This window comes from Epargyreus clarus, unplaced genomic scaffold, assembly GCF_041222505.1.
Source record: "Epargyreus clarus isolate Ecla_fem2 unplaced genomic scaffold, WU_Ecla_fem_2.2 ptg000012l, whole genome shotgun sequence".
NCBI classification, from domain to species: domain Eukaryota; kingdom Metazoa; phylum Arthropoda; class Insecta; order Lepidoptera; family Hesperiidae; genus Epargyreus; species Epargyreus clarus.
Window position 1 is genome coordinate 8,256,174 of NW_027332220.1, and position 26,086 is coordinate 8,282,259.

General features: G+C 36.4%; 2 protein-coding genes across 2 annotated transcripts in view; one reads left to right on the forward strand and one right to left on the reverse strand.

Annotated features, from left to right (window-relative positions):
• The window catches only part of Flo2 (flotillin-2), a 398,911-nt gene that overhangs the window by 160,792 nt on the left and 212,033 nt on the right, over positions 1-26,086 (reverse strand). The window lies entirely within an intron of this gene.
• Positions 15,171-26,086, forward strand: part of LOC140746305 (uncharacterized) — a 33,114-nt gene continuing 22,198 nt past the window's right edge. The window contains exon 1 of the mRNA XM_073078410.1: positions 15,171-15,266. The gene's annotated coding sequence lies outside the window, so the exon portion shown is untranslated. The remainder of the gene's footprint in view (positions 15,267-26,086) is intronic.

Here is a 26,086-nt window from a genome sequence, read left to right on the forward strand (position 1 = left end):
TACAACACACGCAATAAACATATTCTTCAACTAGGTATACATAGAGGATTGCATACGCAAAAATCTAGTTCATACGCAAAAAACTAAATTACCTATTTACATTCAAGCTTAGAAATCAAGTTTGTACGGCGTTATGTTCAAGATTTTTTATGTAACTATAAGATTTTTTTGAAGGTGGTAGAACCCTTTGCGGTTCGACTCCGGCGGCACCACCGCCTCACCTATTTCTACCTAATAACAGCAGTGTTAGGCGCTGTTGTGTTCCGGTTTGAAGGGTGTGGTCAGGGAGACAGACTTTTCCGAGGCGTTCCAGCTTAGTCCTCAGGGGTAGCAGCGCATCTGTGGCCGACCTCAGGTAGGAATATTTAATCCTATCTGGGGTTGATTACAGATGTCCATGGGCGGCAGTAGCCACGTACCATCAGGTGGACTGCATGCTCGTCTGCCACTCTTATATTATAAAAAAAAAAAAATGTAATAGCAAAGAGGCGTGCAGTACAGTACACCTGATTTTAAGTAACTGCCGCTCAGATAAATCTGTAAGCGTCACTTCAGGCCAGTGAAAAAAAATCAACATACTTAACACGAATATCTAATGTGAATATAAATCACGTGTCAGTGTGTTTGTAAAGGGTAATCGACGAGACTTTCCATCAAAATTCAATTAATATTGTATGTATGTAGGTTTAATATTGAAATATTAGATGTTTTGGATTCGACATACCTATCAATATGTGGTCGTCCATCCATTATTATTCACGGATTTCCTCTTAGAGTGAGAGGAAAGTGCCAAGTGCGATTTGATAAATTCCACACTCCTTTATTTTTTTGTAAAAATCTCTCAGGCGTGTAGGTTTCCTCACGATATCCCTGTAGTCCCGGGAATAGAATACGGCTACGGTATTCCCTCCCTGTCGTGAGAGGCGACTAAAAGGGGGCTTCCGGGGTTGCGGGCAGCAAAAGTGGGAGCTCGAACCGTCCAGCAAGCAACCGCGGGAAGGACGGCATGTGTGGTCGCATACCGTCGTAAACACCAGATGGTGTGGGAGGAGCCAAAGGTACCCCCCCCCCCCAGGGCAGAGCCCGATCGGGGCATCGTGCTTGGAGGACTCTGGTTGTGTTCCCTCGGAGATCCCGAAGTTCTCCAACAAGCGGGGTTTAAGTGCGGTAAAAATCCCACATAACCCGGCGTGGCTCCCACATCGTCGGGTAATTTTTGAAGGTTTCCCCCCTCGTAAACAAAAAAAATCCTCACGATAATTTATTGTGATTTACGTTAGCTATATAATAATTCATTGATATATGATGATTGATATATTAATACGCTTTGAAGAATCAGAGATGCCGGAGTCCTGCATGCCCGAGTTTCGAAACCTCGGACCTGCAACTGAAAAGTGAATTTTAACCACTAGCCTATCCACTGCTTTCGTAATCAATATGTAAGAGGTGTACAACACAATAAAATTTATAACAGGAAGCGTTGAGAAAATTATACCAACGCATTGCCATAAAATTTTCCCCGCAGTTGCAGCTAAACCACGCTGTACGCATGAACGCATCGAAAAACAGATGCCGTTTTATGTGTAGAAAACAGGGAGTTATTAAAAAATATAGTCAAAATTATTCCTTGAAAACCCCTCTATAAAAATACTCTGACGTCATTTTCGGTAACATCACTGGAGTAAAAGTATTTTCATTATTATATTTTTTATTTTGGTTCTAAATTGCAAATAATTTAAGACTATCATTGTCCTTACAAATTTTCTGTGATATTGTACCCCCTTTTCAAAATGTTAGCCAAGGCATAAGAGTTACGACCCCAAAATCTTGGTTTTAAAAACACCCAAAGAGTAAATTGCGTCCTCTGACTTTGCCCGCTAAGGGCCAAAAATTGTAATTTCAATGGACTAATTCAACACATGGCATTTTGTTCACTAATGTAATATATCAATATCATAAAGTTTAACGCCATCTATGATCTCCAACACCAAATAATTAATAAAATTTATTAAATAATAGAGTATAAACGCCATATGTCTGCTCTCACGTCAGTGGATCCACAATTAATCGCGCGAGCAATCTGTAAGGTCAGCATTACTGCTGAAAGTGAAGCCAAGTGTTCGGTACACTCCACTCCACTTCACTTCACTTTCACTCGCCTCATGATCTGCATCGGTAAAACAACTGTCTAATGAATATAAGATTTCTTGTTAATTTGGTTTACTCTTATACATACCGTCTTATATGCATCTTCTTATATGTATCTATATCGTATATGATTTAATTATAAGAATCAGTTATCAGGTTATAATTGCACCTTTTTTTTTTTTTTTGTTACGAGGGGGAAACCTTCAAAAGGTACCCTGTGCCGTGGGAGCGGCACGGGGTTATGTGGGATTCTTACCGCACTAAAACCCCCCCGGTGGCCGTCCTCTGCGCTGCGTAGAGGAGTCCGGGATCTCCAGAGGAACGCAACCGGAGTCCTTTTAGCGCGTTGCCCCATCGGGCTCCTCCCAGGTGAGCGTGACGCTCGCCACACCGTCTGGTGTGCACAACGGTATGCGACCACACATACCGCCGTCCTTCCCGGGGTCGCTTACCGAGCGGTTCGAGCTCCCACACTTACCGCCCGCAACCCCGGAAGCCCCCTTTTAGTCGCCTCTTACGACAGGCAGGGGATACCGTAGCCCTATTCTAGTCCCGAAACTACAGGGACAGGTTATAATTGCACCTAAGATTTTTTAAAGTTATGTGTCTATTAGAAATTAATTATCACTTGCTTAAATATTGAAGGGAAATATCTGGAGGAAATCTGTATGCCTGAAAATTTTGAAAAAATATTTCAAAGGTATGTGATGTCTACCAATTCGCATTTGGTCAACGCGGTGGACTATGGCCTAAACCTCTTCCACTTCTAGAAGAGACCGGTGTCCAGCAGTAGGACAGTAATGGTTATATCTTATACCATTAGTTGGTTACCCACAACTTTGTATACGCAGACCATAATCCTTTCATAGTGCTGACATCAAAGAATAAACCTATTATCACAATTTCCAAACTCCAAAATTTCATCTCAATATCTTCAAAATTTTGTATAATACAAACGTAATCACAATCCTAAATCGTGTAAATACATACCATATTAACATAATATGCAGATAAATCCCGTATTAGTTAGCCTCTTTGCATTTGGAGATTCATACCTGTAACGAGAAAAATTGCAGCTAAATTATTGTGAATCCAAAAATATCACTCAATCATGTTATTAACCAACCAATCTATTTAAGTTAAGTATCAATAAAACAAAAATCATTACGGCCGTCTAGACATCATGATAAGCCATGAGGAAAATGGTGATTTTGGATATAAATTCAGCGAATTTCTAATAAAAGTGTTGCATGGTAGAGTTCAAAATTGGTCATAAGAAAAGTAATTCGATTGCGGTGTAGGTATACATTTTACGAGCGTGAAGTGAGATAGGCATTATAGACGTATTCTCACGCAACTGTTTTTTAAACTAGTTAATTCTTCTGGAATCGCTTATGATCCGCTTCAAAATAAAGAAAACCTCAGAAAATGTTATTTTAAAAATCCTATCAATCTAGGATCAATTTTAGCGAATTGTTACAAAAAATATAGCAGTTTTGTTTGGAAGGGTTGCAAGGATTGGAAGAATATAAATACTTAGTGTAATTATAGATGGCGTTGTGCACATTAATTTACGATTTTATTTATTTTTTATAAAATCGTAAATTAATACGAGGAAAATTATAAATGAATAAATTTATACAAGTTATTTTTTTATTAAACTACAATGGTACATAACATAATCTTTATATACAATTGTAATTGGAATTGTACTATTGTTATTGGAAGTTAAAAATTTAGGTGTCAGATAATTAAACATAATTCAGATGAAGGGCATCCTTTTATGACGTCAATGATAACGATATTATGATAATTAGAGCTGATTTGATGATGGACTTTGTCGGTGGTAATTACGATGCCTCAACTATACAAGTGTTTTTTTTTATATATAATATGGGATTAGCAGACGAGCATGCAGTCCACCTGATGGTAAGTGGCTACTGCCGCCCATGGACATCTGTAATCAGCCCCAGATAGGATTAGATATTCCTCCCTGAGTGCGGCCACAGATGCGCCGCTACCCCTGAGGACTAAGCTGGAACGCCTCGGAAAAGTATGTCTCCCTTACCACACCCTTATAACCAGAACACAGCAGCGTTTAACACTGCTGTTATGAGGCAGAAATAGGTGTAGCGGTGGTGCCGCCGGAGTCGAACCACAAATCTGATGTGCACAGATGCAGTACATACTACAACATGTCATGTCAACTCATTTTGGATACATCTTAACACCATTTATATTACCACTACAGCAGTGAAATAAAATATTGTTTTAAAAATACAAATTTTGTTGCATATATGTACATAAGAGATACGTATCCAAGTTGTGCGTACACTTGATCAAGATTACTCACAGGGAAATTACTTCGCTTTCTATTTGCCTCCTGTTACGTGTACAGGAAGTGTGTGTCAATAAACTGACGAACTGGTTGCTTTAACGAACGCAGATCGGCGTCAATCGATCAATCGATCCATCACCTTCCAATGTAGGTGATAGAATCTTTTGTGGTTCGAGTACGACCACCGCTATACCTATTTCTTCCTAATAACAACAACGCTGCTGTGTTCTGGTCTGAAGGTTGTAGTAAAGGAGACCAAACTTTCCGAAGTTTATAATTAAGTAGGTATAGCCCGCGTAAAACTGCTAGTCCGCTCTGAATATAGAAATGAATCGCGTCGCCATAGCAAATTGTATGACTTCACCTGCTCGGAACAACTTCAGAGCGGACTAGCACTTTGGCGATAACTATACATGTCATAAAATCTTAAATTTCGTCAAGCCATTTTGTCTATATAATGAAGCCAAAAATGCATACAAACATATATACAATCAAAAAACATTATCCGCCCTCTGACGAAATCATGTAAAAATTTGTTAATTGATGCAGTTTTTTTGGTGTTGGATTGCTTAATGGGATTCGAACCCTGAACTCCCTCGTCAAAGTCTGTACCAATGAGCCGTCAGCTACTTATTTAGTACATTTAACCGCCTCGTCACGAAATGACCATCACAGTACATAAGGAAAGGGGGAAGCTATTAACAGTTCGCTCACAATGATCAAACATGGTGTGTTTGTAGAACATTTGCACGATCGTTTCCAACTGACTGCTAATTGCAATCTGTTATACTACATCTTTAATACATAAAACTTTACTTCAATATGTTTGCGAATGGATGACATAATTGCGAATTTACTAATAGACTTAGCTGGAGCCTAGGGCGGTAGATTTTGTCCCTGTAGTTTCGGGACCAGAATAGGGCTACAGTATATCCCCTGCCTGTCGTAAGAGGCGACTAAGGCGAGAGTCGACGAGACTAAGAGGCGCTTCCGGGGTTGCGGACGGCAAGCTCACCTGGCCGGAGCCCGACGGGGCAACGCGCTAAGAGGACTCTGGTTGCGTTCGTTTGGAGATTTGTCTTAGACGACATTTTTTTCCGACAACAGTTTTATGCTGACTTATTCCCACATGGCGACAGACAAAAAATAACGTAAATATTTGGGTATCGAATTGTAAACTGACAAATGTAAATCCACCTTTGGGGTGACAGGGTTTTAAATAAGTGACTGCTAGTTGCAATCTGTTTATCAGTATAAATGTATGATGCAGTGCATCATTAATATCCATAAAACTTTACATCAATATGTTAGCGAATGGGTGACAGGAAGTTCAAGCTGCGTGAATGAGGAAATGATTTAAATTTGTGTTTGAAATTGAACTTAAGTTCTCAGAGACATTTAAAATTATAGAAAACTTGAAAACATTTTGGCTCTTTTATTAATAAAAAAAAGTAATATACTTAATTGCAAAAATTAACTATCAAGGTTGATTACAGATGTCTAGTGACATCAGGAGTCCTACCGGAGCTCGATTAAATCGGAATATCTCGTTATCTACCCACACCCTTCAAACCAGAACACAGCAGTGTTTGATAAATGTCATAACTCAAAAATTATTATAGTTTAAAAACTAAAAAAAGTGTGTGTGTGTGTCAGCTACGACGCACGATTGGAGTTTACTCCTTACGAACGATAATTATGATATATATCGAATAGAAAAAAAGGGTAAATGAACGCATCTGCTAAAATGATAAGAGAAACAAACATATATCTGTAATTATTCGGATTATTTATATTACTTCAATAATGCGTATTACATAAAGTATGTTACAAAATAATATAAATAATAATAATAATTGTGTTCAATTTATACAAATCCAATTTAAGGATGATTGATTTCTTTCACTTTGAATTATAATATCATTCTTAAATACTGTAATTATCGTAATACGCAGGCGCGCAACACACACGTACAAACATACGCACACATTCAACTCTCAGACTGGAGGTAGTGAACTATACAGTGAGACTACGAAGTATCGCGCAAAGAGGAGACCCCGAGAATGAGATACGCTGTGTAATGTATTCCATCTCATTCTTTTACACGTTCAATCCTACAGATATATATGTTTGTCTCTTTCTACGTTACGCCTCAACTTCTCGTGTTACACTTGATTTTACTCCTCATAAAATTTCCGTACCGGGCCTTATAACGCAAATCGTTTCTTAAGGAGTAAACTCCAAAAACCACGTTAAAATCACACAAGGAAAATCGTTAATCCTGATTCCTGACGATTCTAATGAGGTGAATGAGATAAAATTATTAAAATCGTGTATTGTCATCGGTTCTTCATGAGTGTTAAACGTTTTAAATTAATCCGACCGTTCAAAGTGGGTAAAAATCGAGTTCAAAGATTCCGTTACATACATACAGACATAGATACAACCCAAACTAATAAAAGCGTGGCAATATCTAAGTGTGAATTGGTGCTTCAGGAGAAAAACTACAATCCATTCTATAAATTTTATGTTACTATGTCATTATAACTTTTAATAAACTTTACCATCTGATTATTATAATTAAATTGAATTTAATGTATTAATTAGTTTAAGTGGTTTATAAAAAAGTTTTCATTAACAGTAAATGAATAAAAGGGTATCATTAAAATTAGTTATGTTATCAAAGTTTTTCGTGTCTTGAACTAAATTACCTATAGTACTGGTATATATTATTTTGTTTAACAGAAAAATTGTTACGATAATACAGTGTTTCTCAAAGTGGGAGATAACGTCCCATGAAGGCCTAAGAGGTGAGGTAGAGAGTATAAAGGAATCAATTACATTACAACGCTTTAGGGGTAGACGATTGATTTGTCTTTTATCAAATACGCTGAATATGGACGACGACGATTTGCGAGTCCTCTTTTATTTCGCAGACAGAAATAAAAAGACAGGGTTTGAAGGTGGAAGAAACCTACGTGGTTCGACTCCGGCGGCACCATTTCTGCCTCATAACAGCAGTGTTAAGCGATGCTGTGTTCTGGTTTGAAGGGTGTGGGAGACATACTTTTCCGAGGCGTTCCAGCTTAGTCCTCAAGAGTAGCGGCGCATCTGTGGCCAACTTCAGGTGGGATTATCTAATCCTATCTAGGGTTGATTACAGATGTCCATGAGCGGCAGTAGCCACTTACCATCAGGTGGACTGCATGCTCATCTGCTACTGCTAAATTATAAAAAAAAACATTTTCACCCACCATTCGCTAGCGGTGGAAAATTATTCCAAAATTAGCTAATACATGAACAATTTGAGAACCCATGGTTTATTGTTGCTCCTCCCGATATGTGTACAATAGTATTTCGAATTACGACACATTACACTGTCGATTTCTTTGAAATGACTAAAACTTTGACAATTTATCAAAGTAAGTATTTCGTAAATAAACTAGACATTCGAGATCTAATTATGCTAATCCTCTCACGGAATGCCGCATACGTGCATGCAATGACAGAATTCCTCTCATCAGTTAATCTCATCTCCGCAGTCGAAAGTGTATCGCCGCCGGCAATCTAGACTTAAAGAATGATGTCAACCCACTTAGATCAGTATCCAAGTTTAAATATCTGGGACATTGGGTCACCGCAGACCAAAAAGACGACTTGGATGTAGAAAGGGAGCGTAGGACGCTGGCAGTTAGAAGTAATATGTTGATTCGCAGGTTCGCAAAGTGTACTAAAGATGTAAAGTTAACATTGTTCAGGGCATACTGCCAGTCCTTTTACACTTGCAGGTTGTGGATCAGATATACTAAAAAGACTTACAGCGTCCTGCGTGTCCAATATAATAACGCGTTCAGGGCGTTGATGGGGCTGCCGCGCCACTGTAGTGCCTCAGGGATGTTCGCGGAGTCTAGTGTGGATGACTTTTACACATTGATGCGCAAACGAGTGGCATCCCTGTGGTGACGGGTGCGTGACACCCCTAACAGACTCCTACAGACTGTGGCGGAGAGGTGTGACGGCCCCATATTGGGCCATTGGACCAATTTACACGTGAGGCCGTTACAACTTGCCGCCAAGTAGTAATATTGTTGAATGGGATTATTTGTGTGTGTTTTCTGTATAATGTGTGTTACTAACATTTGTCTTTTAAGTACAAATTGTTACTAACCAAAATATGGATTTACGTCCGAAATAAATTATTACCTATTATTATTATTATCGTCCCAATGCTGGGCACGAGTCTTTCAGTGATGGATTTAAGACTGCAACGTGCTGGCCAATTGCGAATTGGAAAGAATATAATGCGATATTTCATCGATTCCGTTTTTTATAATATAAAAGGTTCTTAAAAACAGAATTTATTGCAATCTAATAGTCTTATAGATTTTTTCACATACATCTCTACAATTAAAATGTCAACTGTAGTTTCTTTTGGTCGCAGTGCTTGCAATTTACATGATGGTAAGTGGTAACTGCCGCCATGCACACATTCCACATATAACGCATTCTACAATAAATTATCCCAGATGCATTGCCGCACCTCAACACTAAGATAGTCGTCTCATACTTAAACCATCAAACATCCACCCTACCACCGCAAGACCTGCTGCACACTAAACAAGCAGTCACCACAGACTAACCATCATGCACTACCACACAAGACAGACGCATAGTCCGTAAAGAGTAGGAGTTACGAGAACTCCACGCCGCCACCGCGCAGTGACGAAGCCGTGTGCGTCGACGACACCCGACCACTCTCGTTTTCGCGAATGACCATGTGCCGCACACAACACTAAATAACGGATTAAACCACACCACACGGTAAGTTAACTTTACTAAACTTACTTACTAAAGTTTTCTCTTGTCTCTGACGTGTACCGTTCTCACTCGATGACATGCATCATATTTTTCGAGATTCGCGAGAAATCGTCACTTAGATGACTTAACGTGATCGCGTTTGTTGAATATATCGCACCTTTACGATTAAAGTGACTTAAGCAATTATTTTTCGAGAGAACGTGCAGCATTCCTAATTAGTTTTTTATTAAAATTAACGTAAATCCCACGTAATATTTGAAAAATACTAATTTTGGTTGCTTTGTGTCACTGTAATCGAAAAAGAGCAAAAAAGTTGTATAGTATGCCTATTTAAGTATAATTAATATGTTGTTTAAATAAACTTACTATCGTAATTTTCTCTCAAAAATGAAAAGCTATCTTTGAGTTAAATATAAATAACCAAAATATCTTTTGTTTCTAATTAAGTTAAACAAAATCAGACTTAATTGAACCTGACAGTTGCTATATTGATTTACTTAAATTACTGATATTAATGATTCAAGTAACATCTTATATATATCTGTATGTACGTCATATATAATAATGTACAATGTTGTACATAGCCATTTATAGCGTAATGACATAAAACAGTGTATTATTACATAGCAGGCTTAGACCATAAAAAAAGACTTGAACGAAATGTTGATAGATACGAAAGGCTACCGATTTCTGTAGTACAGTAGAGTTTCGGACGAAGCATAGGTACATTAGACATCAGACCCGGGAAAGACGGCGATATGTCGCATTACGTCGTAACTCTAGATAGTGTGGGAGGAGCGAGAACTGCTCCCCAGGGCAGAGCCCCATCGGAGCATCGCGCTTGGAGGACTCCGGTTGTGTTCCGTCGGACATCCCGGAGAAGACATCCACAGGGGGGGGGGGGGGGGGTTTATTGCGATAAAAACCCCAGATAACCCGGCGACGCTCCCTACGGCGTAGGGTACCTTTTGAAAGTTTCCCCCTCGTAAACAAAAAAGGTACATCTCTACTAATATTATAAAGAGGAAAACTTTGTTTGTTTGTTTGATTGTAATGAATAGGCTCAAAAACTACTAGACCGATTTTAAAAATTCTTTATCCACGAGCAACATAGGCTATATTTTATATGAAACATATATGATAAATAGATTTTGAGGCGGTACAAAGTTTGCCGGGTCAGCTAGTTGTATATATAACGGATGAGGATATAATAAGACATCATTTATTTACATCAAATCATCGTTTTATTTTGCGTAGTCTTTCTTTCTTGTCTAGGACCATTAAAGCTAAAAATGAAGAAACAACTCCACTTTAAATCTACGATTTAACTCGGCTTTTAAAAACAGTTTATCAAATCACAGTATCAGTGAATTGTTGGTTTTAAGGTATTGCATAAGTTGCGAATTACTGCATTCCGTTTGCAGTGAGGAAGTATTAATTTCAGTTAGGATATTACTGTGTTACGCAAAAATGTGTCGTATCCTGATACTAAGTGTAATTAAATTTACACTTTCTATAATAGTGTAGTGATAGCCTACTGGTTAAGAAACTTTGCCTCTAGATCGAGGCGTCCGAGGCTCAAATTCCATGCACGCATCTGATTTTTTAAACTTATGTGTGTATTAAACATTAATTATCACTTGCTTAAACGGCGAAGGAAACCATCGCGGGAAAACTTGCTTACCTGAGAAATCTTAAAAATAGATTTCAAAGGTATGTGAATTCAATAATACGCACTTGGCCAGCGCTGTGGATTATAGTCTTATCCTTCTCATTCTGAGAACAGACCTGTGCCTAGAAGTGGGACAGTGATGGATTGATTATTATGATAATATATTTACCAGGACTCAGCTGAATTTGGTACACAGGCGATCATCAAGCCACAAGAATCATGTCATGTAGAACCCCTGTTTCAAGGGCAGCTGGTAGCTGTTTCAATGGTCACTCATTTACAATCGGATGTTTTATCTAAAATAATTATAATGAGAACTAGAAACTAATATTAAAACAAAAAAAAACAATATCTTCAAAATATAACCTAGGTAACTGCCAAAATTTAGGCGAATCTAGCGACATCTCATATGTTAAAAACTCGGCAGTTGAGTAAAAGCACTATGTTACAAAAAATACAACGCTACACCTCATAAAAATAAACAAATAAATATTGCAATACCGCCAAGGTCTTAAAAGATTGTAATAAACTACCATAAATTTTGCAATAAATAATTTCATCATTTCATTCTTACATTTCTAAGTCGTAAATATTACAATAAATCAATTCTTAAACAACTTAAAAAAAAATAGCATATGTGGTAATGAGTTTAAAATTTAAGTTCAAAATAATATTTTTGAAGTATTTGGGAAAACAGATTAGAGTATTTTTTTGCGTGGGACGGAGTTGCGCGCGCCGATGTAACACATCCTTACTAATATTATAAATCCGAAAGTAACTCTGTCTGTCTGTCTGGTTGTCTCTTCTTCACGCCTACACCACTGAACCGATTTTAATGAAATTTTGTACAAAGATAGTCTGGGACCCGAGAAAGGACATAGGATAGTTTTTATCCCGGAAATCCCACGGGAACTAGGGATGGCGATCTAAGATCGATTAATCGAAGAATCGATCTTTCGGACCCAAAACATCGATTATTTTAATCGATATTAGTAAAGATTGAATCTTAAACTATGCATTTGATCGAGTGATGATCTTTAGCAAAGTTGAAGGTACGAATTTACAGTTTAATGTATGTTAGTATGTTATATTATTTTCTTTACGCGGGCGAAGCCGCGGGCAAAAACTAGTAATTTATATGTAGTGTTTACTCTCGGATATTAATCGTTTGCTCAATTGCAATTTGTTTAAATGCATAAAAATATTGTAGTATTTACGCGAAACCATAACTTCTTACTCAGTCTGTCTACTCAGTAGACATACAAATGTCCAGATAGGACAAAACTCAATTAATCTTAAACGTATTAATACAACGAATCGATGTGGATTATTTAATCAATTTAAATAATTACATATAAATTATGTAATATTATTAAATTTCTACATTTAATTTATATGTTAAGTTATTTCTTTCTTACAATTCTATTTTCTTTGTACATCCTATTTTTACTTCTATATAGGCTTTTACTTTATATGGTTATGATTATTTAATTGGTTTGAGTAACATGGTTTTTGAAAATTTCTTACATGAAATTCAACCGATTTTTTACACTCCAATTCCTAGTTTACCTAAAAAACAACGCAACAAGTATTTGGGTCGCAAAGTTAACAAAACGCAAAAACAACTTCTCGTGTTACACTTGATTTTACTCCTCATAAAATTTCCGTACCGGGCCTTATAACGCAAATCGTTTCTTAAGGAGTAAACTCCAAAAACCACGTTAAAATCACACAAGGAAAATCGTTAATCCTGATTCCTGACGATTCTAATGAGGTGAATGAGATAAAATTATTAAAATCGTGTATTGTCATCGGTTCTTCATGAGTGTTAAACGTTTTAAATTAATCCGACCGTTCAAAGTGGGTAAAAATCGAGTTCAAAGATTCCGTTACATACATACAGACATAGATACAACCCAAACTAATAAAAGCGTGGCAATATCTAAGTGTGAATTGGTGCTTCAGGAGAAAAACTACAATCCATTCTATAAATTTTATGTTACTATGTCATTATAACTTTTAATAAACTTTACCATCTGATTATTATAATTAAATTGAATTTAATGTATTAATTAGTTTAAGTGGTTTATAAAAAAGTTTTCATTAACAGTAAATGAATAAAAGGGTATCATTAAAATTAGTTATGTTATCAAAGTTTTTCGTGTCTTGAACTAAATTACCTATAGTACTGGTATATATTATTTTGTTTAACAGAAAAATTGTTACGATAATACAGTGTTTCTCAAAGTGGGAGATAACGTCCCATGAAGGCCTAAGAGGTGAGGTAGAGAGTATAAAGGAATCAATTACATTACAACGCTTTAGGGGTAGACGATTGATTTGTCTTTTATCAAATACGCTGAATATGGACGACGACGATTTGCGAGTCCTCTTTTATTTCGCAGACAGAAATAAAAAGACAGGGTTTGAAGGTGGAAGAAACCTACGTGGTTCGACTCCGGCGGCACCATTTCTGCCTCATAACAGCAGTGTTAAGCGATGCTGTGTTCTGGTTTGAAGGGTGTGGGAGACATACTTTTCCGAGGCGTTCCAGCTTAGTCCTCAAGAGTAGCGGCGCATCTGTGGCCAACTTCAGGTGGGATTATCTAATCCTATCTAGGGTTGATTACAGATGTCCATGAGCGGCAGTAGCCACTTACCATCAGGTGGACTGCATGCTCATCTGCTACTGCTAAATTATAAAAAAAAACATTTTCACCCACCATTCGCTAGCGGTGGAAAATTATTCCAAAATTAGCTAATACATGAACAATTTGAGAACCCATGGTTTATTGTTGCTCCTCCCGATATGTGTACAATAGTATTTCGAATTACGACACATTACACTGTCGATTTCTTTGAAATGACTAAAACTTTGACAATTTATCAAAGTAAGTATTTCGTAAATAAACTAGACATTCGAGATCTAATTATGCTAATCCTCTCACGGAATGCCGCATACGTGCATGCAATGACAGAATTCCTCTCATCAGTTAATCTCATCTCCGCAGTCGAAAGTGTATCGCCGCCGGCAATCTAGACTTAAAGAATGATGTCAACCCACTTAGATCAGTATCCAAGTTTAAATATCTGGGACATTGGGTCACCGCAGACCAAAAAGACGACTTGGATGTAGAAAGGGAGCGTAGGACGCTGGCAGTTAGAAGTAATATGTTGATTCGCAGGTTCGCAAAGTGTACTAAAGATGTAAAGTTAACATTGTTCAGGGCATACTGCCAGTCCTTTTACACTTGCAGGTTGTGGATCAGATATACTAAAAAGACTTACAGCGTCCTGCGTGTCCAATATAATAACGCGTTCAGGGCGTTGATGGGGCTGCCGCGCCACTGTAGTGCCTCAGGGATGTTCGCGGAGTCTAGTGTGGATGACTTTTACACATTGATGCGCAAACGAGTGGCATCCCTGTGGTGACGGGTGCGTGACACCCCTAACAGACTCCTACAGACTGTGGCGGAGAGGTGTGACGGCCCCATATTGGGCCATTGGACCAATTTACACGTGAGGCCGTTACAACTTGCCGCCAAGTAGTAATATTGTTGAATGGGATTATTTGTGTGTGTTTTCTGTATAATGTGTGTTACTAACATTTGTCTTTTAAGTACAAATTGTTACTAACCAAAATATGGATTTACGTCCGAAATAAATTATTACCTATTATTATTATTATCGTCCCAATGCTGGGCACGAGTCTTTCAGTGATGGATTTAAGACTGCAACGTGCTGGCCAATTGCGAATTGGAAAGAATATAATGCGATATTTCATCGATTCCGTTTTTTATAATATAAAAGGTTCTTAAAAACAGAATTTATTGCAATCTAATAGTCTTATAGATTTTTTCACATACATCTCTACAATTAAAATGTCAACTGTAGTTTCTTTTGGTCGCAGTGCTTGCAATTTACATGATGGTAAGTGGTAACTGCCGCCATGCACACATTCCACATATAACGCATTCTACAATAAATTATCCCAGATGCATTGCCGCACCTCAACACTAAGATAGTCGTCTCATACTTAAACCATCAAACATCCACCCTACCACCGCAAGACCTGCTGCACACTAAACAAGCAGTCACCACAGACTAACCATCATGCACTACCACACAAGACAGACGCATAGTCCGTAAAGAGTAGGAGTTACGAGAACTCCACGCCGCCACCGCGCAGTGACGAAGCCGTGTGCGTCGACGACACCCGACCACTCTCGTTTTCGCGAATGACCATGTGCCGCACACAACACTAAATAACGGATTAAACCACACCACACGGTAAGTTAACTTTACTAAACTTACTTACTAAAGTTTTCTCTTGTCTCTGACGTGTACCGTTCTCACTCGATGACATGCATCATATTTTTCGAGATTCGCGAGAAATCGTCACTTAGATGACTTAACGTGATCGCGTTTGTTGAATATATCGCACCTTTACGATTAAAGTGACTTAAGCAATTATTTTTCGAGAGAACGTGCAGCATTCCTAATTAGTTTTTTATTAAAATTAACGTAAATCCCACGTAATATTTGAAAAATACTAATTTTGGTTGCTTTGTGTCACTGTAATCGAAAAAGAGCAAAAAAGTTGTATAGTATGCCTATTTAAGTATAATTAATATGTTGTTTAAATAAACTTACTATCGTAATTTTCTCTCAAAAATGAAAAGCTATCTTTGAGTTAAATATAAATAACCAAAATATCTTTTGTTTCTAATTAAGTTAAACAAAATCAGACTTAATTGAACCTGACAGTTGCTATATTGATTTACTTAAATTACTGATATTAATGATTCAAGTAACATCTTATATATATCTGTATGTACGTCATATATAATAATGTACAATGTTGTACATAGCCATTTATAGCGTAATGACATAAAACAGTGTATTATTACATAGCAGGCTTAGACCATAAAAAAAGACTTGAACGAAATGTTGATAGATACGAAAGGCTACCGATTTCTGTAGTACAGTAGAGTTTCGGACGAAGCATAGGTACATTAGACATCAGACCCGGGAAAGACGGCGATATGTCGCATTACGTCGTAACTCTAGATAGTGTGGGAGGAGCGAGAACTGCTCCCCAGGGCAGAGCCCCATCGGAGCATCGCGCTTGGAGGACTCCGGTTGTGTTCCGTCGGACATCCCGGAGAAGACATCCACAGGGGGGGGGGGGGGGGTTTATTGCGATAAAAACCCCAGATAACCCGGCGACGCTCCCTACGGCGTAGGGTACCTTTTGAAAGTTTCCCCCTCGTAAACAAAAAAGGTACATCTCTACTAATATTATAAAGAGGAAAACTTTGTTTGTTTGTTTGATTGTAATGAATAGGCTCAAAAACTACTAGACCGATTTTAAAAATTCTTTATCCACGAGCAACATAGGCTATATTTTATATGAAACATATATGATAAATAGATTTTGAGGCGGTACAAAGTTTGCCGGGTCAGCTAGTTGTATATATAACGGATGAGGATATAATAAGACATCATTTATTTACATCAAATCATCGTTTTATTTTGCGTAGTCTTTCTTTCTTGTCTAGGACCATTAAAGCTAAAAATGAAGAAACAACTCCACTTTAAATCTACGATTTAACTCGGCTTTTAAAAACAGTTTATCAAATCACAGTATCAGTGAATTGTTGGTTTTAAGGTATTGCATAAGTTGCGAATTACTGCATTCCGTTTGCAGTGAGGAAGTATTAATTTCAGTTAGGATATTACTGTGTTACGCAAAAATGTGTCGTATCCTGATACTAAGTGTAATTAAATTTACACTTTCTATAATAGTGTAGTGATAGCCTACTGGTTAAGAAACTTTGCCTCTAGATCGAGGCGTCCGAGGCTCAAATTCCATGCACGCATCTGATTTTTTAAACTTATGTGTGTATTAAACATTAATTATCACTTGCTTAAACGGCGAAGGAAACCATCGCGGGAAAACTTGCTTACCTGAGAAATCTTAAAAATAGATTTCAAAGGTATGTGAATTCAATAATACGCACTTGGCCAGCGCTGTGGATTATAGTCTTATCCTTCTCATTCTGAGAACAGACCTGTGCCTAGAAGTGGGACAGTGATGGATTGATTATTATGATAATATATTTACCAGGACTCAGCTGAATTTGGTACACAGGCGATCATCAAGCCACAAGAATCATGTCATGTAGAACCCCTGTTTCAAGGGCAGCTGGTAGCTGTTTCAATGGTCACTCATTTACAATCGGATGTTTTATCTAAAATAATTATAATGAGAACTAGAAACTAATATTAAAACAAAAAAAAACAATATCTTCAAAATATAACCTAGGTAACTGCCAAAATTTAGGCGAATCTAGCGACATCTCATATGTTAAAAACTCGGCAGTTGAGTAAAAGCACTATGTTACAAAAAATACAACGCTACACCTCATAAAAATAAACAAATAAATATTGCAATACCGCCAAGGTCTTAAAAGATTGTAATAAACTACCATAAATTTTGCAATAAATAATTTCATCATTTCATTCTTACATTTCTAAGTCGTAAATATTACAATAAATCAATTCTTAAACAACTTAAAAAAAAATAGCATATGTGGTAATGAGTTTAAAATTTAAGTTCAAAATAATATTTTTGAAGTATTTGGGAAAACAGATTAGAGTATTTTTTTGCGTGGGACGGAGTTGCGCGCGCCGATGTAACACATCCTTACTAATATTATAAATCCGAAAGTAACTCTGTCTGTCTGTCTGGTTGTCTCTTCTTCACGCCTACACCACTGAACCGATTTTAATGAAATTTTGTACAAAGATAGTCTGGGACCCGAGAAAGGACATAGGATAGTTTTTATCCCGGAAATCCCACGGGAACTAGGGATGGCGATCTAAGATCGATTAATCGAAGAATCGATCTTTCGGACCCAAAACATCGATTATTTTAATCGATATTAGTAAAGATTGAATCTTAAACTATGCATTTGATCGAGTGATGATCTTTAGCAAAGTTGAAGGTACGAATTTACAGTTTAATGTATGTTAGTATGTTATATTATTTTCTTTACGCGGGCGAAGCCGCGGGCAAAAACTAGTAATTTATATGTAGTGTTTACTCTCGGATATTAATCGTTTGCTCAATTGCAATTTGTTTAAATGCATAAAAATATTGTAGTATTTACGCGAAACCATAACTTCTTACTCAGTCTGTCTACTCAGTAGACATACAAATGTCCAGATAGGACAAAACTCAATTAATCTTAAACGTATTAATACAACGAATCGATGTGGATTATTTAATCAATTTAAATAATTACATATAAATTATGTAATATTATTAAATTTCTACATTTAATTTATATGTTAAGTTATTTCTTTCTTACAATTCTATTTTCTTTGTACATCCTATTTTTACTTCTATATAGGCTTTTACTTTATATGGTTATGATTATTTAATTGGTTTGAGTAACATGGTTTTTGAAAATTTCTTACATGAAATTCAACCGATTTTTTACACTCCAATTCCTAGTTTACCTAAAAAACAACGCAACAAGTATTTGGGTCGCAAAGTTAACAAAACGCAAAAACAACTGCAAATCAGGTAACGATATGGTAACTTCCGTTACCAAAGTGTTAAGCCGTGTTCCGGTTTGAAGGGTAACCGAGTCAGCGATCCGCAAGTCATCTAATGCTACGCAAACCTCGTTAAAAATAAGTACCCGAAGTTTCTAAGTGTAACCTGGTTCAGTATGCAATGGCGCCAAAAATGGGGGCTATTAAAAAAATGGTTAGCAAACAAGTAGAACTCTTTATTTTTCTACTCTGGAAGCACCACCGCCCATTTTTGCCTAATAAGGCAGTGTTAGGCTTCAGTGTTCTGTTGATGAGTGTGGTAAGAGAGACATACTTATCTGAGGCATTCCAACTTAATCCGTAATCCGGGGTAGCCACACATCATCAGGTAGGACTCTAGTATTTTCTGGTTTTGGGAATGGGTTCACAGGATCTAACATACTTATCTGAGGCATTCCAACTTAATCCGTAATCCGGGGTAGCCACACATCATCAGGTAAGACTCTAGTATTGTCTGGTTTTGGGAATGGGTTCACAGGATCTAACATGACCGGCGGGGGCTATGTACCATCAGGTGAACTGCATGCTCGTTTCATCATCATCATCGACCCATTACTGTCCCACTGCTGGGCACGGGTCTCTTCTCAGAATGAGAAGGATTAGGCCATAGTCCACCGCGCTGGCGAAGTGCGTATTGGTAGACTTCACATACCTTTGAGATATGTGTATATGTTTTTGCATGCTCGTTTGCTACTTGTATATTACAAAACAACTGTTATTCCCAAATTTCTGTAGGACACAACGCGAAGTAAAAATTTTATATTTAGCGCTGTATGTTCTCAGTAAATCTCCGTTCACTACCTTACTCTTCACTTCCCTGCCAATTAATATCAGATTTACCCAGTTTACCTAGTAATTACATAAAATACTTAACAAAGATCATCAGTAACACTGCCCTAGATTTATCAAATTGCAAAACAAACGATGTGGCGGTTTTAATTGCAACTCGGACATAATTTAATACGCTTACGTCATAACTTTAATTGCACGTTGTTTGTTTAACACAATGTAAATGTTGTTACGTTATCGGAAACTTGATCAGTGTTTGAAAAAAAAATGTAATTAATTACAATTGTTAACAGGAAAACAGATGTGGTAACTTACCTTAACTTATTACATTCCATAACAGTTTTGAAGGTGGTATAACCCTATTCTGTCTTCACCTTAAGGGTGCTGGACACCCGTACTCAGGGCCCCCTGACATAAAAAGAGCCTTTTTACCACGCTTTTATTAGCTTGACGTGTATGTATGTATGTAACGGAATCCTTGAACTCGATTCTTAGAATTTTCAGAATCATCAGGAATAAGGATTAACCATTTTTCCTTGTGGAATTTTAGTGGGGTTTTTAGTTTTAAAACTAAAGCTATTATTAATCAACCTCAGATAAGATTAGATTCCTGCCTTAGGTCGGCCACAGAAGCCGCTACGCCTGAGCAGCGCTCAGCAGCTGGTATGCCTCAGAAAAGCACTATCTTACCACACCCTTCAAACAAGAACATAGCATCGCTTAACACTATTGTTACAAGGTAGAAATAGGTATGGCTGTGATACCGCCAGAATCGAGCCAAAATTTTTGATAAGTAACTTCGCCGGCTTGAAATTGAATGAAGCCACCAACGGCTGATTTGTCAGTTATTTTTTTAATTCTTGACCAATAAAAAATATTTTTATAGAAAATTAACGAAAAAATAACTAATACTGCGTAATTTACATAATAAATAAATAAGTATTTCAAATATTTTAGGGACATTTTAGTACGGATACGTAGCAAAACTTTTTTACGCAACTATTTTAATTCTCAAAACTGGATACATTTTCTTGGTAGGAGTGAGTAATCTTTACTAATCTATGGCCATAATGAATTCTGCCACCTTCAAAATGTCTTTACAATATTTTGACAGCCACGTCCTGTATATGCGCGGCTATGTTACACTAAATGTTAATGAAAGTAGTATTTTGTCTGCCACGGAACGCGTCTGACAAGCTCTATGCCTGTAAATATAAATAAAAACAGCTACAATTTCATAAAAAATGGTTCAACTTCAGATAGCGTACGGTAAACATGCAAATTCATTTATCTTTGTACTAAGATCTCTTAATACGATTTTATTATACACTGTTTATTTTGAACAACGGTTCTCGAGCTTCTCTCTCGAATTTCTCGTGCTTCGGTAAGTACACTTAATCTTAAGCAAAATAGTCTGGTGAATATGCATAATATATGCACATAAGCAGTGATATGAAATAATAAAAAGTTTTCTAACATAATTTGACTAGCTTTAAAGTTTAACGAAAATATATACCCAATAGCAACTGCGTAAGGAGGTTTTTGGAGGGTAGGGAGGGTTGTTTTTGGAGTATATGTCTCATTCTTTGGCACGCCATCTGCCAAAGAATTCGGACGTAAATTGTGCAAGCGTCATAGGCTATGTTTTAAGCAGTAAGTTTTTTTTTTAGTTTGTGTTACAATTACTATTTTATACAAATTATTTTTTTTCAATCATTCGTCATTGGCTTTTTTATTTTAAAAAATAAAAAAGAGTTACGATCGAATTTTGACTAATGGGCGGCATTTAAAAATACATAGAAAACCGGTACCCTACTAATTAATCAAATAATACACAGGACGTCGAACGCTAACATACCTGGGCGGGATCTTCACATACAGATATAATTACATAGATTTTATTAAAAATATTCTAACTTTCGCCACAATATTATAATTTTAATGAGATTAATTAAGAAATATCTCGTTTACGCGAGAGTAAGTACGCTCGTGTAATAGTAGATTTATTGCTCTTGTATATAATGTGCGGGAGATAAATATGATTGCTAAGTGAACGATCTTAACTAACTACATTGTATAAAGAAAGTGACAAGATTTATTTTTTGAAAAAAATCTAAAAGAGTTTTCGGTAGAGACAAAACGTTCCGTGTTAAATATCTGTATAATTTGCCTGCGATTGTATCAGAAAATACTCATCCAATTTGGATGGAATTTTGGTTATTTGAAAGTATATCTTACATGTCTATCTTTTAGTATAAAATACATGGATATTCTTTTGAAGTTACAAACCTACAACGATAATTAAAACGCATAACGAAACGCGGCATAACCTCAATTTTTAGGAGTATGTGGATGCCAACTGACTTACATATGAGGCGGCCAGAAAAGTCCCCGGGAGTGTCAATGCATTTGTGATTAACTATAGGTTGTTTTATAAGAGTTTTATGCAAATGTCCATGGGTGGCAGTGACCAGGTTAACTTCAACTTTATAAAAAACGAGCTTTTGCCCGCGGCTTCGCTCGCGTTACGAAGTAATATTTTCATCCCCTATTTTATGAGATAACAGAATTGATAGAATTGATCAAAATCCTTTCTTAGCGGATGCCTACGTCATAACATCTACCTGCATGCCAAATTTCTGCCCGATCCGTCCAGTGATTTGGGCTGTGCGTTGATAGATCACTATGTCAGTCAGTCATCTTTGATTTATATATATTTAGATATTTAAATACTTTAATTTACTCCGAATTGTGTAAAGTTCATTATATACATATATTTCAAATTGGTAATAACACATTTACCTACAGTCATGTATGAATAAATATTTATGAAGAAATCTTACAGTTCAATGAAAAAAATATACAAACTATTTCAGATATGCACCTAAATTACGACCTTCACTTGACAAACCGTGACACATAATTTAAACAATTTGCTGTTAATAAGAATGAGGTCATGTTAATTTTGTGATTGTCTTGCTGACTCTAATAATTATATTCGTATTATTATAATAATTATAACTTAAGAGTAGCAAACAAGTACGCAGCTCATCTGATGGTAAATGATCACTGCCACATAGACATCTGCAACCAATTCCTTATAGAACTGAGCGCTATGATATGGGACTCTTCAAGAAGGGTACAAAAAGAGCTCTCCTTCAAAGCCGGCGATGCATTGGCGACTCCTTTGGTGTTTTAAATGTCCATAGGCGACGGTGAGTACTTTCCACCAGGTAACCCGTCCGCCTTATCGTTAGGTATACCTATAAAAAAATCAGATGCGTTCTCAATACTCAACCTTAAGATAGTCGCCTCTTATTTATGTATGTACGAGCTTTTGCCCGCGGCTTCGCTCGCGTTACAAAGTAATATTTCCATCCCCTATTTTATCCCCTTGGGGGTAGAATTGATCAAAATCCTTTCTTAGCAGATGCCTACGTCATAACAACTACCTGCGTGCAAAATTTCAGCCCGATCCGTCCAGTGGTTTGGGCTGTGCGTTGATAGATCACTATGTCAGTCAGTCACCTTTGAGTTATATTTAGATATAATAAATAGATTAAATTTAAATAGGTTATTGGTTTTAACATTTCTTTAAGGAAAATCATATACAATACATTTTAAAAGCAATCCTATACCATCAGACAATTGAACCTATTAAATTAATTGTTTCCTTTTCATTTTGAATACAAAAGCTGAACCCATCACAAGAGGTTAATCTTAATCTGAAACACGAAGCGGAAACAACGGGAACAATAATTACGAAAATACATCCGGTGTCAATTACTACGTACTAGGGATGTTACTTTAAGATTCATTAATCGAAGAATCGATTTTTACACCAAAGATCAATTTTTTAGAATAAATATGTTTATTCTACCACCATCCTCTATGGTAGCCACGCCACGCCACGCCAGAAATCGGTTTTACGTGCGGCTATAGATGTTTCACATCAAACAGGATGCGTGGTGAATGATGGTGCGTTATATAAAATAGACCTCTGGATGGAATGTAAAAGTCCACAAACGATAGAAGACAAAATTTATTATAGGTTATGACATTATTTTTTAAATTACATAAAAATATGCTACTTATTTCTTGTTAGTTTTTGTTTTCATTTGCAATAACGATGGGAGGCTCAAAAGACGTGTGATATTTTTGCGGTGAAATATTCCCCAAAAAAGCAGGGTGGTTAAACTAAATATTAGATTTTTAAAAATAATCTAAGTCTGTTTCTTTGTGGTTCAATCCTTCAACTCGATTCCAAAATCGATGTATTTCAATGATAATCGCATCCCTACTTAACTCTCAGGTAATTTCGTAATACATTATTTATGTAAGTATTGCGAAAACCACCGAATCACTGTGAAGGAAACGCACAATGAAATTTATTATGAATATATTTGAACGTAGTCGCGAAATTATTGAGATGCGAATTGATTTTATGGCGGTAATATTTCGCCATGGATTTAAATCCATGATATTTATCCTCCTCATGATATTTAAAGACCGATGCAAAAACGAATGTATATATGAATATCAATATGTTGTACATATGAATGTACCTATACATAATGAAAGTCGTAATTTTTGAACTGTAAAAGCTCGTATGCTTACCAGTTTATTACCATATAATTAGATTGAGTATAATTGAGATTGAGTATGTATAAGTTTGCGCGCGTTTGGGCGCTCAGGATCAAAATTTTTAACATTTTAATGCATTATATTAATTCTTTAAGAAATTATGACTTTATAATGAAAACCATTTATCGTAACGTATGAATAAGTTTTATCATTCAAAAGCTAGTGTTGTAAATCAATAAATATTCCACATTAAGATTAATAGACATCTGATACTTAATCGCATGAAACTTCTGACGTTATTATTATAAACCAAATTCGTCATTCTACTTTCAACCGTTCCTCCTATCAACCTGTCAATTTCTATCAATTTTCAAATTTCCAGGAAATGGAACCCCCTGTGAAACTAGCCACATACAATGGTGTTTGAGACATGTCGATCGGCCGCGGCATCGCGAATCGCGAATCGCTGGACACATATAAAAATATGTCTTTATCTTTATATATACATATTTCATATGTGCGTGTGTATGTCACTGAACTCCTCCTAAACGACTGGACTGATATTGATGAAATTTGTTGTGTGTGTTCAAGGGGACTTGAGAATGGTTTAGATTCACAATTTAGTCCGTGGGAAAAGGTTTTTTTAATTCATTTTTAATTCGTAAGTAGTTATAGAATCGGAAACTATGCATTTGATCAAGTGAAGATCGTTAGCAAAGTTGTTGTTCAAGAGCCCACGAGGGTTCGGGAGTTGGTAAGACCAGTTTTCGACAGATGACACCACTGTAATTCCAATGCAGGTACAAATTTTCCGTTTTATGTATGTCATATTATTTCTTTAAAATGCGGGCGAAGCCGCGGGCACCACTAGTCTTATATATAAAATTCTCGTGTCACAATGTTAGTTATCGTACTCCTCCGAAACGGCTTTACCGATTTTCACCAAATTTTATAAGCATATTCAGTAGGTCTGAGAATCGGCTACTATCTATTTTTCATACCCCAAAGTGATAAGGGTTGTTCACCCTTAATATTTTTATTATTTATATGGCAACACAACGTTTGCCGGGCTAGACGTCAGCTAGTCTTCTAAATATACATAACTCAAAGGTGACTGATTGACATAGTGATCTATCAACGCACAGCCCAAACCACTGGACGGATCGGGCTAAAATTTGGCATGCAGGTAGATGTTATGACGTAGGCATCCGCTAGGAAAGGATTTTGATCAATTCTAGTAATCAAGTAGCTAGTTAATCTATAAATAAATGGCGTTGTAACAACCTGTCGATCTAGATAGTAATGTTAATCATTTAAACTAAACAGATCTTCGATCGTTAACGCGGGATTGATGACTGAGTGGTTTCACTTATAATTATTTATTACTGAGTTAAGTTTAATTTACTAAGATATATAAAATGATCATAGATTAGTAAAGATTACTCACTCCTAACAAGAAAATGTAACCAGTTTTGAGAATTGAAATAGTTGCGTAAAACAGTTTTGCCACGTCTCCGTGCTAAAATGTCCCTAAAATATTTGAAATAATTATTTATTTATTATGTAAATTACGCAGTATTGGTTATTTATTCGCAAATTTTCTCTAAAAATGTTTTTTATTTGTCAAGAATTCAAAAAAAGAACTTACTAATAAGCCGTTTGTGGCTTCATTCAATTTCAAGGCGGCGAAGTATCTTTACTAATCTATGAAAATGATGGTAAAGATAATTAATATATGGCAAAATACGATAGTTCGTAAGTATTTTAATTTTTCTAAAAATAGTGTTAATATTACTATGGCTCTTAGTAAAATTTAACTTAACGCTTAATATAAATTCCCGCCAAAATAAGCTTAAATATTCTCATTAACGAATATCTAGACGAAAAACTATTATTATGCCTCAGAGTCGTAGAAATTTAAATATTTGAACAGTTAAAAATATACCGCTTTTCACATACACCACACAACTACCACAGAATTTTAAACGATCAGACGTTTAGTTTAAATAGATTAACGTTCCAATCTAGATCGACATGTTGTTACAACGCTATTTGTTTATAGATATTCATTTATATTAACGTCGGAAGTTTCATGCGTTAGAACGTTAAGC